We start from the raw sequence: 17,860 nt of genomic DNA, 5'->3' as shown, positions 1-17,860 counted from the left end.
AAAAACTTGGGCGGTCCTCGGGTCTAGCCTCCTGCTCAGTCCAAGCTAGCTCCTTGGTCCCCACCCCTAGTCTCCTCAAAATCATGCTCACCTGCATCGATCAAGTCTAGTGAGTCTAAAGACTCAACACGTATAAACTAGAAGTAACAAGTAATACGTAATAAAATCACATGCAGCTTTAAATTAGAACATATATACGGGAACTTGAACTTGCATAAATAAACTTGAACATACGTACATACATACATAGACGTGCCATAACATGAAACTTTTCTTAAACGTTCTTGCATACTTGTACATACTTGAACATACTTAAACTTCATTATTTTGCGTAGAGGCATGTTTCAAAGCAAGTGATCCATAACATAATTGCCTGATCAGACTAAACCACGGTACTGGGCTGACAGGGACGAATCCACTGCCACATACATGAGATCCCCGTTCATGCTTTAACGCGTGGATTGGTCCTCGTTCATGCTTTAACACTTTCCAATCCTGATCTAAACCTGTTCATGATTTAACGGGGTGGATTGGTCTCTGGTCATGCTTTACCGCTTTCCAATCCCATACATAAATTGGTCACAAGACATTTAGCATACCTCAAAAACTTAAAATATTTTCTTTGCACGTCGAACATACTTACTTGGTGTTTAGGGATTCGTTGGATTTCGCTTGGAGCCGCTGCTGCAACATACTAACATTAATTCAACACTTAACTTGCATAAATTAGACGTAGGTACTCGAGCTCACCACCGAAGTGCATGAATAGCTTATGACATTCTAGATCACTCGGAACTTGACCTCGTTTACTCATACTAACCATGACATCGAACCCCGAACAATACCTAAAGTATTGTGTGAACATTGCCCACAATAAAAGACATGAACTTACTATTAGAACTTGAAAAGAAGTGGAAAACAAAACACCCTCACAGAATGGGCCGCGCTCGGGCGGTAATATATTACCGCTCGAGCGCCAGGTCTACTGGACACTACTCTTGGACAGAAAGGATGGCACTCGGGCGGTAAGAAATTACCGCTCGGGCGTCGAGCTTACAAAAATAAAACTCCCGACAGTGAAGGTGGCGCTCGGGCAGTAAGAAATTACCGCTCGGGCGCCGAGTGTACTGTACTCCACGATTTAGAAGCTTATTCTCCCCAAATTCGATTACACCGACAATGAACAACGCCTCGAGACCCATCCTAGGACACTAAGACACCGACTCGACTCCACAAAAACGCCCCGAACGTTCTCAAAGAAACGACGCACCACACGTAACGCAATACACCCATAAACTCAATTTTAACACCAAAATAGTTTTCACGACTACTCGCTCTCCCAAGTGCCTAACGACGCGAAACAAAACGTCAATGACCTTCCCAACATCATTAACCACATACCCAAATGCAGCAGCGATCACCCGTCAATCCCCAACGAAGCCTGCAACCATAAAACTTCAAGAACGCATAATTTTCAGAAAACGCAGTTTGAGTAGTCCCACGAAAATCACCATAATATCTCACTCAATTTTTATCCAAATACTTAGAATTTTATATAAAACCAAAGGTATCGAAAATTTCTACGATTTTCAAGTTGAAATTTTTCTCAAAATTGCGATCGAAAAATCGCAGTTTTTTAAAAGAACAGCAAAAACGAGATTTTCAGATCCAGAAACGTTCAAAAAAATGCGATCTAAACAATTTCTGCTCAAACTTTGCACATCACACATGTATTTTTAAGCATAAACACAACACAACGCATACTATGACATGATCGATGTAGAAATAACAGAATATACATGCCTTTTGATATGAAAAACTCGCGATACGGCGATACCGAAGCGGAGACGGAGCGAGGCTTGATCCAGGAAGATTGTGGCACTAAAATCTTGCAGTAAAATGACGAAATCTTGCTGGAAAGAAAAAGGGGAGTGGCGGCTGCTCTCTACTCAAGAACCCTAAGTGTTTTGCTCTCAAAAATTATGAAAAAAAAAATGAATGAAAGTGTGTGTGTGTTAATCGGTAGTAGTGTGTGTAAAAGTCTGTGGGTGTGTACGTTTTTGTGTTAAAGCGTGTATGAGTGTCTAATTAGGGGAATATAATTTGCTTAATGAAAATTTAAAAAATGTTATTTAAAAGTTAATCCCCCATCTACAAAATAAAATAAACCATGTTAACCTTAAAAGCTTTAAAAATTCTAAAATCACTAAATACATAATTTAGGCTTTTTAAAATGCTGAAACTTAACAAATTATTTAAAATGCTCCAACCTCAACTTAAAATAAAAATACCGCATAAAAAAAGAAATTGCCAAACTCGTCACCGGTCTTTATTCATCGATCCCGTCTCGAATAATCGCCTGAAACATGAAACTCGAAACACATTTTAACTGTGCATCAGATAGACGTAAATAAATTAAAATAATGTATTTTAATAAATGATGCATCACTAAAAATCATTTTAAATTAAATAAATGATTTAACAATTAAATAAATACATGGGTTTTACGTGTACTGATTTTTGGGCTCTACAGTTCCTCCCCCACTTATATAAATTTCTTCCTCGAAATTAAATCTTACCAAATAACTCTGGGTAGCGGATTCTCATATCTGCCTCGGTCTCCCAAGTGGCTTCCTCCACTGCTTGATTCAGCCACCGGACTTTGACCAAATTGGTCACTTTGTTCCGAAGTCTGCGCTCCTGTCTGTCTAGGATTTGGACCGGTCTTTCCTCATAGGACAGATCTGGAGCCAACTGCAACGGCTCGTAGCTCAAAACATGCGAAGGATTAGCTAGGTACTTCCTCAGCATTGAGACGTGGAACACATTGTGTACCCCGGCAAGATTCGGCGGCAAGGCTAAACGATACGCTAGTGTCCCAACTCTGTCAAGAATTTCAAACGGTCCTAATAATCATCGGACTGAGCTTGCCTCTCTTCCCAAATCTCATAACACCCTTCATGGGTGCTATCTTCACGAAAACATGATCACCTACGGAAAACTCTATATCTCTCCTCCTCTTATCAGCATAGCTCTTTTGACGACTCTGTGCGGTCTTCATCCTGTCTCGGATCTTGACCACCACATCTGCAGTCTGCTGAACTATCTCTGGACCAAGTTCTTCTCTCTCTCCGACTTCATCCCAATGAATTGGCGATCTGCACTTTCTCCCATACAATACCTCGTAGGGAGCCATACCTATAGATGCTTGAAAACTGTTGTTGTAGGTAAACTCCACTAGAGGTAGTTTTGATTCCCAACTCCATTGGAAATCGATATACATGCTCGCAATAAATCCTCCAAAATCTGAATCACTCGCTCAGACTGGCCATCTGTCTGAGGGTGAAAAGCTGTACTGAATAGCAACTTCGTCCCCATGGTTGCATGCAAACTCTTCCAAAAAGACGATGTAAACCTTGGGTCCCTGTCGAACACAAAAGAAATTGGGATTCCGTGCAATCGAACTATCTCCCTGATATAGAGCTCCGCATACTGCATCATGGAGAAAGTCATCTTCACTGGTAGGAAATGTGCTGACTTGGTGAGTCGGTCCACTATAAACCAAATGGCATTGAACCATCTGACTGACCTCGGCAAACCAACCACAAAGTCCATTGTAATATTCTCCCATTTCCACTCTGGGATGGGGAGTGGCTTAAGCATTCCTGCTGGCCTCTGATGTTCCGCTTTCACTTGTTGACAAGTGAGACATTCTGACACGTATCGGCGGACGTCTCTCTTCATACCTGACCACCAATACAGGATTTGCAAATCCTTGTACATTTTGGTCCCTCCTGGGTGAATGGAATACGGAGATGTATGTGCCTCTGACAAAATATCTTCTCTGATCGAGTCAACACTAGGCACCCACATTATACCTCTGTACCTCACAATACCATCTGAAACTTTGTAGAGTACATTACCCTTGGCTTCATCTTTCAGTCTCCATTTCTGCAACTGCTCATCTGAAGTCTGTCCTCTACGGATTCGGGCTAGCAAATCAGACTTGACTGTCAGATTAGACAGCCTAGGAGCTCTGCCCTTATGGTAAACCTCTAAACCAAAACTTTGAATCTCAGACTGAAGACGTCTCTGTACTGACAACTGTGCTATGACTGCAACCCCACCGTCTCTGTCTCATGTTCAGCTCTTTATGCGTGAAGAAATACTTGAGACTCTTGTGCTCAGTAAATATCTGGCATTTCTCGCCGTACAAGTAGTGTCTCCAAATCTTCAATGCAAAGACAATGGCGGCTAACTCAAGATCATGAGTCTGGTAGTTTTTCTCATGCACCTTCAACTATCTAGAAGCATAATCTATCACCCGACCGTGCTGCATCAACACTGCGCCTAACCCGAGCTTAGATGCATCGATGTATAGCACAAAATCTCCTTGTCCTGTTGGCATGGCTAACACTGGCGCTGAAATAAGAGCTTGCTTCAATGCATCGTAGCTCTTCTGACAATCATCACTCCATACGAACTTGGCATTCTTCTTGGTCAGTGAAGTGAGTGGCACTGCTATCGACGAAAACCCCTGAATAAACTTACGGTAGTAACCGGCTAAACCTAGAAAACTGCGGATCTCTGATGCATTCTTTGGCTCAACCCATTCCTAGACTGCTGCTAACTTAGCTGGATCCACCTCAATACCACTGCTAGACACTATGTGACCCAAAAAGGCTACCTTCTCCAACCAGAAGTCACACTTACTAAACTTCGCAAATAACTTGCGACCTTGCAAGGTCTATAGAACTGTACTCAAGTGCTGACTGTGCTCCTCTTGGCTCTTAGAGTATATAAGAATGTCGTCAATAAACACTATGACGAACTGATCTAAGTAGGGCTGAAATACTCGGTTCATGAGGTCCATGAAAATTGCTGGAGCATTCGTCAGTCCAAACTGCATCACTAAGAACTCGTAATGCCCATACCTGGTCCTGAAGGCTGTCTTATGAACATCTGCATCTTTCACCTTCAGTTGGTGGTACCCCGATCTAAGATCTATCTTAGAGAACACTGTGGCTCCTTGCAACTGATCGAACAAGTCCTCGATCCTTGGAAGTGGGTATTTGTTCTTGATCGTTACCTTGTTCAATTCTCGGTAATCGATACACTGCCTCATGCTCCCATCTTCTTCTTTACGAAGAATACTGGTGCGCCCCACGGTGAGAAACTAGGGAGAATGAATTCCTTGTCAAGGAGCTTCTGAATCTGCTGTTTGAGTTCAAGCATCTCGGCTAGAGCTAAATGGTACGGTGCCTTGGAGATTGGCACGGTGCCTGGCATAAGATCGATTGCAAACTCCACCTCTTTCTCTGGTGGAAGACCTGTGACGTCGTCAGGAAAGACGTTTGGGAAGTCTCTGACTACTGGCACATCTGATAATGACGGAGTGGGTATGTCAGGTGTTGAAATTATGCTGGCTAAGAAAGCCTGACACCCCTTGGAAATAAGTTTCCGCGCCTGCATGCAAGAGATCACGCGAGAGAAACTTCTTCATCTGGCTGGTTCAAAAAGAAACTGCTCCATACCCAACGGTCTAACCAATACCGACCTCTTCTGAAAGTCAATCAGGACTCGGTTCTTCGTCAGCCAGTCCATACCCAAAATAATATCGAATTCTGGCATCGGCAATACTATCAGGTCGGCATATACTAGGTGGCTCTGCAGTTCAAGATCAATGTCTCTGACCACGCTAGTAGCTGATAACTCTTCCCCTGACGGGACTGTCACGGAATAATTCACGTCAAGGCCGATGGTCTTGATATCTAAGTGGTTAGCAACGTCTCCGAGATGAATGAATGAGTGGCCCCGGAATCTATCAAGTCCTTAGTAGCTAATCTCTTAATGAAAAAATATTTTCTGAGAGGCGTTAGCATAACACAAAACTTATCTCTCAAAAATTCTAATATTAACCTCATGCAACAAGAGACACCAAAATGCCAACTAGCATCCCAATAGTCCCAAATCAAAACGAACATGCAAGGTGAAATTTAATACTGTACTGAATTAAATAATTTACCAGTCAACAATGTCGTGTCTGGGTTCGCCTCTTGTGCATGCATGGCGAACACTCTGCCCTGGGTCGGCTGCCTCCACTGTGGGCACTCCTTCAGCATGTGGTGACTTGCTCCGCAATTAAAACATTTGCCTGACCCGTACAAGCACTGTCCCGGGTGCTAGCGGTTGCACTTCGGGCACACCGGGTGTTCTCCCGGTCTCTGTGGCGCCTTCTGCTGTGGCATGGGACCCTTGCCCTTTGGCGGTCCCTGATATGACCTCTTCCCTGGTTGCCCCTGGAACTGCCTCTTAAACTAAGTTCGTTGCTGCTGCTGTTGTGGAGCCTGATAGGGCCTCTTGCCCTGCCTGTCAGCTTCAATATCCCTCTGGTCCTGCTCTGCCGCCAAAGCTCTTGACACGGCAACCGTGTAGGTAGTAGGACCAGCAACTCGGACGTCACGGCGCAAGATCGGCCGCAACCCATCCATGAAATGCCTCAGCTTCCCCTGGCCATCATTTGCTATCGGGGGCACAAAGTGACACCCCCTCTCAAACTACCTTACAAACTCCGCAACGCTGCTATCCCCCTGACGCAATGTCATGAACTCCCTGGTTAGGCGAGAGCGTACTTCCTCAGTGAAGTACTTGGAGTAAAAGACCTCCTTAAATCCATTCCACGTCAGTGTTTGCAAGTTAACTGACACTAATGCACTTTCACACCACAGTCTGGCGTCCCCTGCCAGAAGGAATGTGGCACACCTGACTCTATCTGCATCTGTCAGTTCCATAAAATCGAAGATTACCTCGATGGACTTAATCCATCCCTCTGCTATCATCGGGTCAGTGGTCCCCGAAAACTCCTTTGGGTTCATTCTCCTGAACCTCTCGTATACTGCTTCTGGTCTGGGCCTCGCTTCTGTATTTGCCGCAGCCTGGTTCCCCGCAAACTGTGCGAAGAACTGCGTCATACCTGCAAGCATCTGTGCCAGCATATCTGGCGGTGGAGGAGGAGGAGCGTCTCTCCCCTCCTCTCGAGCCTCTCTATCCTCATCCCTAGCTTCCCGGTTAATCAAACGTCTATGAGGCATACTGTTCCAACAATTACCCAACACGTAAACCCCACATGCATGAACATGATATCAATAATATAAGATGCACGTAAATTGAACTTAAAACATGGACATGCTGAAATCAGAACTTCATGCTTACTACATAACATAAATTTAAAACCTTAAAACTTACAGACTTGAGGTGTGACTTCGTGAGCTTCTTGCGACTAGCCGTAGGCATAACCCTTTACAAGAACCTCGCTCTGATACCAACTGTAACGTACCGTACTTTTACTACTTAAAATTTGCGGAAAAATTAAAAATTTTCTTAAATAAGTAATCAACATTCAAATTCAATAACGTAAACCGTACGTCCCAAAAGTTGTTGCAAAAAAAGATCTAAAAATAAAGTTTAACAAAAGTATTTGTTTTAAATATCATAACCAGTAGCGTGAGATCAGAGTATTGGACATTTCATAAAAACATAAAAACTTGGGCGGTACTCGGGTCTAGCCTCCTTCTCAGTCCAAGCCAACTCCTTGGTTCCCACCCCTAGTCTCCTCAAAATCATGCTCACCTGCATCGATCAAGTCTAGTGAGTCTAAAGACTCAACACGTATAAACTGGAAGTAACGAGTAATACGTAATAAAATCACATGCAGCTTTAAATTAGAACATACATACGGGAACTTGAACTTGCATAAATAAACTTGAACATACGTACATACATACATAGACGTGCCATAACATGAAACTTTTCTTAAACGTGCTTGCATACATGTACATACTTAAACTTCATCATTTTTCGTAGAGGCATGCTTCAAAGCAAGTGACCCATAACATAATCGCCTGATCAGACTAAACCACACTACTGGGCTGACAGGGACGAATCCACTGCCACATACATGAGATCCCCGTTCATGCTTTATCGGGTGGATTGGTCCCCGTTCATGCTTTAACGCTTTTTCAATCCTGATCTAAACCCGTTCATGATTTAACGGGGTGGATTGGTCCTTGGTCATGCTTTACCGCTTTCCAATCCCATACATAAATTGGTCACAAGACATTTAGCATACCTAAAAAACTTAAAATATTTTCTTTGCACGTCGAACATACTTACTTGGCGTTGAGGGATTCGTTGGATTTTGCTTGGAGCCGCTGCTGCAACATACTAACATGAATTCAACACTTAACTTGCATAACTTAGACGTAGGTACTCGAGCTCACCACCGAAGTGCATGAATAGCTTATGACATTCTAGATCACTCGGGACTTGACCTCGTTTACTCATACTAACCATGACATCGAACCCCGAACAATACCTAAAGTGTTGTGTGAACATTCCCAACAATAAAAGACATGAACTTACTATTAGAACTTGAAAAGAAATGGAAAACAAAACACCCTCACAGAATGGGCCGCGCTCGGGCGGTAATATATTACCGCTCGAGCGCCAGGTCTACTGGACACTACTCTCGGACAGAAATGGTAGCGCTCGGGCAGTAAGAAATTATCGATCGGGCGCCGAGCTTACAAAAATAAAACTCCCGACAGTGAAGGTGGAGCTCGGGCGGTAAGAAATTACCGCTCGGGCGCCGAGTGTACTTTACTCCGCAATTTAGAAACTTATTCTCCCCAAATTCGATTACACCGACAGTGAACAACGCCTCGAGACCCATCCTAGGATACTAAGACACCCACTCGACTCCACAAAAACGCATTGAACGTTCTCAAAGAAACGACGCACCACACGTAACGCAATACACCCATAAACTCATTTTTTAAACCAAAATAGTTTTCACGACTACTCGCTCTCCCAAGTGCCTAACGACGCGAAACAAAACGTCGATGACCTTCCCAACATCATTAACCACATACCCAAACGCAGCAGCGATCACCCGTCAATCCCCAACGAAGCCTGCAACCATAAACTTCAAGAACGCATCAATATCATAATTTTCAGAAAACGCAGTTTGAGCAGTCCCACGAAAATCACCATAACTCACTCAATTTTTTTCAAAATACTTCGAATTTTAAATAAAATCGAAGGTATCAAAAAGTTCTACGATTTTTATGTTGAAACTTTTCTCAAAATCGCGATCGAAAAATCACAGTTTTTTAAAAGAACAGCAAAAACGAGATTTTCAGATCCAGAAACGTTCAAAATGCGATCTAAATAATTTCCACTCAAACTTTGCACATCACACAGTGTATTTTTACGCATAAACACAACGCAACACATACTATGCTATGATCGATGCAGAAATAACAGAATATACGTGCCTTTTGATATGAAAAACTCGCGATACGACGATACCGAAGCGGAGACGGAGCGAGGCTTGATCTGGGAAGATTGTGGCACTAAAATCTTGCAGTAAAAATGACGAAATCTCGCTAGAAAGAAAATGGGGAGTGGCGGCTGCTCTCTACTCAAGAACCCTAAGTGTTTTGCTCTCAAAAATTATGAAGAAAAAAAAACTGAATGAAAGTGTGTGTGTGTTAATCGGTAGTAGTGTGTGTAAAAGTGTGTGGGTGTGTGCATTTTTGTGTGAAAGCGTGTGTGTGTGTCTAATTAAGGGAATATAATTTGCTTAATGAAAATTTACAAATGTTATTTAAAAGTTAATCCCCTAACTAAAAAATAAAATACACCATGTTAACCTTAAAAGCTTTAAAAATTCTAAAATCACTAAATACATAATTTAGGCTTTTTAAAATGCTGAAACTTAACAAATTATTTAAAATGCCCCAACCTCAACTTAAAATAAAAATACCGCGTAAAAAAATTGCCAAACTCGTCACCGGTCTTTATTCATCTATCCTTGCCTCGAATAATCGCCTGAAACATGAAACTCGAAACACATTTTAACGTGCATCACATAGACGTAAATAAATTAAAATAATGTATTTTAATAAATCATGCATCACTAAAAATCATTTTAAATTTAAATAAATGACTTAACAATTAAATAAATAATGGGTTTTACGTGTACTGATTTTGGGCTCTACACTAATAAACTCTACTTTCTAAATCCTCGTTTGTGAAACTCAACTTATAACGACTCATGGTAACCTAGTTTCATTTTTCTATAACCTCAAATTTCAAATTTTTTAAAAAAACTTCCCAATATTAGAATTGGCAGTCCAAATTTTATTGCGTCTTACTTTCTTATACTATACCCAGGATGTTCATTGACCTATTATATTAGCATTTATGCAGTTCAATCCTCGGTAATACACTTAAAAGTTAAACATTATCTCAACCCCATAATAATATTAGCCTAAGATCCTTGAATCGAATCTTTATCTTACGGCACCTAAACTTACGTAACTTACTATTTACAAGTACATTCCGGATGTAAAATTGTTTCAAATCTTAAACCTCGAATAACGTTAATCCATAAAACCCAATTTTACAATAATGATCTTCTACCTAATTAGTAAAACCCTTCTCGCATCAGTTGCATGCTTAAATTATTCTTTTCCAAATTACAATATAGTTGAGGCGTAAGACTCTTAGACTTTCCTCCTTGAAACGAATGTCGCATTCTTACGTATCCCTAATACTTAATTAAAATTAGCGTATAAAACTTAATAAGTTATCACATGGTAGCATTAGACTAACTTTAATAAATCAACTTCACTTATAACCCATATAGTTCTAGAATCCCCATATCAAACTTTTAGATTTCTTACTCGATAAAAATCTTAATATTCATTCATTGATAACTTATGTTGAACACACTAATTCTCTTTTGTTTTTATTTCACCCAAAATTTCCGTATGAACAAATATCCCATAAATTTGAAATTCAAACGTATCTAATCCAAATAGCTTTGGATAAAATAATTCCAATACACATATTCGCTTAGCCCCAAATTTCTTAATGACTTTCAAAATTCCTCAAGACAAGGTGTCTACCTCACCTCTTACATGCATTTATCAAATATCTTAACCATCAATCACACCCAACTTTCTAGAAAAATTAAATTGCAACAAAAGTATAATTTTAACTCTTAAGATCACGATTAAAAATTATGATACATCAAACTTAAGTTCCCAAAATTTTGTTAGCTCCATGTCTACTCATATAACTTAACTAAATAATAAACTTCACCTTAAATTGTCATCACTTTAAATTTTTAATTTTTCACAACAGTATTTCATTAACACCTAAATTTTCAAGCCCAAGAATATTTCATCCTACAATGTCCTTGATTACCATTTCTTATAACATTATAACCGAGATATCTCAAAGTTCCAAATATCCTTTCAAATCTAAATCATAAAAAATTCCGGTCATTTAAACCATTCGATTCGCACTTACTGCTAAACAAATCCCCCAAATTTCTTAAAAATTGCAAAATCAGTTCTTACTTTCCTCGAATATTATTCGATTTGTCTTTAATCTCAAGAATCCAACAATTAACTATGAGTTCTTGGCGTTCCTAATTCCATTTTATAGGTTTCTCGTAACATAAATTTCAATAATTTTAAGCTTATTTAAACCCAAAATCAATTCTCATAACCTCGAAAAATTACTGATTTTACCCAAGTGTTCCTCAAAATTCGAATTTTAATCCTCAAAAATTTCGAAATTTGCAATTTGGCTTTACAATTCTCGAAAATTACATTTTTTGAATCCCAAAATTCGATAAATTCGAAAATAGTCCCTTAGAATTTTATTTTTGCACTTAGGTCCTCAAATTATTGGTCATTACAATTTGGTCCTTAAAATCCTCAATTCATGCAATTCAATCCTTAAGTCCAACTAGGTAGAGCATGCCCTTCTAAATAAATTCTACGTTTTTATACTTCCAAAGATTGTCGTAGTCTTCGAATCATTAATCCTTACATGGAATCCTAAAAAATTAATTCAACTAGCAACCTCGAACTATCAGTAATTTCTTAGAAATTTTACAAGTCTCAAAAACATTCATAATTTTCAAGATTAACTTATGACCCATAAGGAGGACATCAATACTACTGATCTAAAAATCAATATAGTGAAATCATTAACAAGCTCTCCTAAAGCCCAACACTCGAATTCTTAGACACGTCCAATTCCAAACGTAACCAACATGTAATTTAATCTGCTTTTTTTTTAAAAGCAGTTAAACATATACCATAGATCGTCATAAAGCGTAAATCATGTTAGCATACAGGTGATAAGAGTAAATCATTTAAAATATTTAAATCACAAAAGCTTACAGACTTGAAGCTGACGGTGGCACAACCCTATACAGGACCCTTGCTCTGATATCAAAGACCCTTGCTCTGATATCAACTATAATTTCTACTCGATTTAAAAGTGCAAAAATATTTTTTTTATTTTTTTAAAGGATCATTACTACAAAATAACATTTAAAATAATCGTATTTATTTAGGAATAAAAATAGTGTAGTTTAAAATAACCAAATTTTTTTAAAGGATCATTACTACAAAATAACATTTAAAACAATCTTATTTATTTACCAATAAAAATAGTGCAATTTAAAATATCAAACTCGACCAAAATCATACGTAAACATAAATGTATAAAAATCTTAAAATCATCAAACTAGCAAAATGTTCGTATACTCTCAAAACTCGTGAATCATAATGCGGAAAACATGCGGTCCTCGGGTCGTGTTACCGCACCAGGTCTGCCTACTCAGAGTTCAACACCTCCAGTCTCCTCAGCATCAAGCTCACATGCATCACACACGCCTAGTGAGTCTAAAGACTCAACACACCTGTACCAGTAATAACAAGTACATATACGTAGCACACAGCAGTGAAAAATAGCAAAATCAACATACATTTTGTGTCTGCAGTAAAAATCGTATAAGTAAACGTGTCCTTTCAAAACATGGTAATAATCATATCATGTATCATCATATCAGCATATACGTGTTAAATCATGTCATCTCATGTTATCATAAACGTATACATTTTCTTTTAATTGAATTCAGTTCATTAGATGTGACTTTCGTATCAGCTCTATCGTTTCAGCTCTATCGATGGATCCGTCTATAAAACTGTGGTACCCAGCGGCGGGGACATCAGCGATAGCATTACCCGTCCACTGAGCCTTGGCCTCAGCTCATCATATCTCATGTCAACGTATACATATACATCGTCAGTCTTAACCAATTTTCATCATTGAAAAATAATCATCATATTCACCACTTTATAAAAACATGCATATACGTAATTTTTTCCTTAAAAACAAGCATGCACCGTATTTAACATAATATCTTAAAAATCGTGGTCATGATGCATAAAAATTTAAAATATGGTAAATTTGTGATTAGGGCGCTGTCAAGACCAAAATCTCACCACGAGTGTAAAATGACCATTTTGCCCCTAAAATCCAAAAATTACCGTTTTGCCCCTAGACGTAAAATTTCATGTTTTTGACATTTTCTTAATTCCATTGACTCTAACATGTCTCAAATAATTAATTAAGCCTAGATTAATTTTCTCATATTTTTATTTGGCTTAAATTGATGACTTTTAAATTAATCTTTAAATATAACATATTAATGCGTTTTAATCCCGAATTAAACCAAATCTTAGCATAAAATTCAAAATTTTAAAAAATTGGACTTAATTTTTCTAATTTTATTAAGCTTAAAACTAGGCGTTTCAATTAATTATTTAATTAACGTTTCGTGCGGCGATTAAATCCCGAATAATTCCAAAACTCATTATTTTGATCCGAAGCTTACCAAACTCCTAAAAATGTCCCGAAACATATTTAAAAGCATCCCTAGACTTAAACTCGAGCTAAATTCAGAACTTAACCGATTCGTTTTAAAACTTGGACCGGGATCTCGGTTTTAACACGAATCGACTCGAAACTTAACCAAATTTTTCTCAAATTTTTACCATATCTTATAAACATTTGAAAGAGCCTAAAACCTCCAAGACTCAGCCCTTAAGCAATTCTGAATGGACCATAAAGCTGCTGGACAGTTCCAGCTATTCCCATCTCTCACTCTTCCACGCACTACTCGACTTCTAGCGCTCCTAGGCTCGCACCAGTCATGAGCCCAGCCATCTAGGACCTAGACCGGACCCTAAGGAACCTATTAGACTCCCTAGACCAGCCCCATGCACGCTAGAGAAAGCGATCACTCCCTAGCCTCGAAGGACCACAACTCGCGGCCTCTTGTCTTAACCCATGCTCGATCGGTTTCAGCGATGGTTCCAGCAGTGTTCGAGCCACCCTCAGCCTTGACTCAGAGCCCACACGGCCTGGTTTAAGCCTTGGATCGCCTCTTGCACCGCCGGCTCTAACCATTCACGCGATCCCTTAAAACCCACACCAAACGCGACCACCCCCTCTCTCGGCCCTTCAACCTACAGTCCCAGCCGTGACCCTACACCTCAAGGCAGCCTCTTGTCATCAAGATCAGTCCCTAAACCAACAAGAAAACAGCAGCCCCTTGCACAGATCGTGAAACATGAAAGAGAAACAATAAAACGTGATAATCATGCAGGAATCATCAGCGAAGAACAAACCCACACGGACCGAGAATTTTACATACATAAATACATTCATCGACATATGCAGGGTGTATGATGCATAAAAGATGATACAAATCATGCCTGGTAAATATATTTCGCAAGAAAACCAAGAACGAGCGTCGGGAATCAAGCCGGAGAATTTTCGTGAAACGAAATGGATATGGCAGAAGCCTTTGCTGCTGAAGGGGTTGCTGAAAACGTGAGAATGGAGTGGTTGGAGAAGGGGTGTCGGCTGCTTCAATTATTTGGGTGTAGGGTAGGTGTAGGTTTAGTTTAGGGTATTAATTAAATAATAGATAATGGGTCTTAAATTATCAATTAAAGGTTTAAAAAACTAATTAAGCCCAATAAACTTAAAATCAGGCTCATTAAATTCAAACGCACTTCCGAAAAATATTTCGTGCTGTAAAGGTTTTGAAATATTAGTCGAGCCTCAAAAGTCTCTCGATTCGATAAAATTTACGCATCGTTAAAACTTAAAATCATGCATGTAAAAATACCCAATAAATCTCAATTCTTGAAAAATATACTTAAAAATGTTGTGAAAAAGTAAAAATTTATGGTAAAAAGTAAAAATCTCAAACTCTCAAAATTTACCAAACTACACACTTTATAATATTTTTCTCTCTACTCAATTGTGATTTTCTTCACAAATGAGAGATCTATTTATAGGAAATCTTTACAAATAATCCAAAAATAAAATACATCATTACCTACATCATCACACACTAATTTTCAATATTTACAACTCTTATTTTCAACATTCAAATATTCAACATTCAAATATTCAATACTCACATTTTAAATATATTTTTCAACACTCCCCCTTGTGATGATGATCATAATGATTGTCTTCATTACGTGTTTTTATACTGCCTCGTTAAAAACCTTACTAGGAAAAACCCATTGGGATAAAAACCATAGTAAGGGAAAAAGAGTGCAGTCACGTAAACTCCCCCTCATGTTGACACGAACAATTCTTCACAAATTTCGTAGATTGCGCATCCCAATATTATATATGTGCTTTCTGAATATTGACGTAGGAAGTGCCTTTGTGAAGAGATCTGATGAGTTTTCACTTGATTGAATGTGACGAACATCAATATATTTATTCTTCTCTAGCTCCTTAGTGAATGCGAAGAACTTAGGAGGAATATGTTTAGTTCTGTCGCTTTTTATGTATCCTTCTTTCATTTGAGCAACACATGCAGCATTATCTTCATATAGTATCACAGGCTTCTCATCAGATGATAATCCGCATGAAATTTGGATATGTTGGGTCATTGATTTTAACCACACACATTCACGACTTGCTTCATGTAGTGCAATAATCTCGGCATGATTTGATGAAGTTGTTACGAGCATTTGTTTCTGAGAACGCCAAGATATTGCAGTGCCTCCACGAGTAAATACATATCCAGTTTGGGAACGTGCCTTGTGTGGATCAGATAAGTATCCAGCATCAGCATAACCAATTATACTTGGATTAGCATCTTTTGAATACAAAAGTCCCAAGTCTGTCGTTCCTCGTAGATAACGGAATATATGTTTAATTCCGTTCCAGTGTCTCTTTGTTGGATATGTGCTAAATCTTGCCAACAGATTCACGGCAAAAGATATATCAGGCCTTGTACAATTTGTAAGGTACATAAGGGCACCGATGGCACTTAGATATGGTACTTCTGGACCAAGAATATCTTCATCATCTTCACATGGACGGAATGGATCCTTTTCTATGTTTAATGATCTAACAACCATTGGAGTACTTAAAGGATTTGCTTTATCCATATTAAAACTTTTAAGGATCTTCTCTGTATAATTTGTCTGGTGAACAAACATTCCACATTCTTTTTGTTCAATTTGTAAACTCAGACAATACTTGGTTTTTCCAAGATCCTTCATTTCAAATTCTTCCTTCAAGTATGACACAACTTCTTGAATTTCTTTATTCGTTCCAATGATGTTTAAATCATCAACATATACAGCAATAATTACGCATCCGGATGTTGTTTTCTTAATGAAAACACAAGGGCATATTGAATTATTTACATATCCCTTTTTCATCAAGTGATCACTTAGTCGATTATACCACATTCGACCTGATTGCTTTAACCCATATAATGATCTTTGTAATTTCACAGAATAACATTCCCTGGGTTTTGAACTTTGTGCTTCAGGCATCTTAAATCTTTCAGGGATTTTCATATATATATTACTATCAAGTGATCCATATAAGTAAGCTGTAACAACATCCATAAGACGCATTTCTAAATTTTCAGATACCGCCAAGCTAATCAAATACCGAAACGTAATTGCATCCATCACAGGAGAATACGTTTCTTCATAATCAATTCCAGGCCTTTGAGAAAAACCTTGTGCAACAAGTCGAGCTTTATATCTTACTATTTCATTTTTCTCATTTCGCTTTCGAATAAAAACCCATTTGTATCCAACAGGTTTTACACCTTCAGGTGTAAGGACTATAGGTCCAAAAACATTACGTTTATTTAGCGAATTTAATTCAACCTGGATGGCATCTTTCCATTTTATCCAATCCTGCCGATTTTTACATTCACCAAAAGATTTTGGTTCATGATCTTCGTTATCATTTATGATGTCGATTGCCACATTATAAGAAAATATATCATCAATTTCATCTATATCTTTTCGGTTCCATATTTTTCCAGTATTAATATAATTGATAGAGATTTCATGATTCTCGTCAGTTTGTGGTTCTGACAGAACATTTTCATCATCATGTGTTTCTTCAGGAACACCATTCTCTATTTTGTGATCATCATGTGTTTCTTCAGAAACGTCATTCTCTATTTTGTGATCATCGTGTTTCTCTATGAATTTTCTTTTTCGAGGATTTTTATCCTTGGAACCGACTGGCCTTCCACGCTTCAGGCGTTTAATGACATCATGAGTATCTTCCATTTGTTTCTTTGGAATTTCAATTCGAGCAGGGGCATTTGCAGCATGTATATATGATTTAGTTACCCCTTTTGTGTCTGCAAATGCATCTGGTATTTGATTTGCTATTCTTTGCAAGTGTACAATTTGTTGTACATCTTTTTCACATTGTTTTGTTCTTGGATCCAAATGTAACAATGATGATACATACCATGTAATTTCTTTTTCGGTATGTTTCTATTCTCCCCCTAACATTGGGAAGATTTCCTCATTAAAATGACAATCAGCAAAACGTGCTGTGAACACGTCGCCTGTCTGAGGTTCAAGATATCGAATGATTGATGGACTATCATAACCGATATAAATTCCAACCTTTC

At 38.7% G+C, this 17,860-nt stretch overlaps 1 long non-coding RNA gene across 2 annotated transcripts; it reads right to left on the bottom strand.

The window, feature by feature from the left end:
• Nucleotides 1–1,631: 1,631 nt before the first annotated feature.
• LOC142527853 (uncharacterized) lies at nt 1,632–14,798 on the bottom strand. Of its 2 annotated transcripts, none has more exons than XR_012815542.1 (3): nt 14,649–14,798; nt 7,246–7,629; nt 1,632–2,359 (listed from the first exon to the last, which is right to left on the bottom strand). It is a non-coding gene; the product is annotated as an uncharacterized LOC142527853 (long non-coding RNA). The 2 variants fall into 2 exon arrangements; XR_012815541.1 differs by lacking the exon at nt 14,649–14,798 and adding an exon at nt 9,336–10,271.
• Nucleotides 14,799–17,860: the final 3,062 nt, after the last annotated feature.

Source organism: Primulina tabacum, chromosome 15 (assembly GCF_025594145.1).
Source record: "Primulina tabacum isolate GXHZ01 chromosome 15, ASM2559414v2, whole genome shotgun sequence".
NCBI lineage: Eukaryota > Viridiplantae > Streptophyta > Magnoliopsida > Lamiales > Gesneriaceae > Primulina > Primulina tabacum.
Note: the sequence above shows the minus strand (reverse complement) of the source record. Positions and strands in the feature narration are given on the sequence as shown.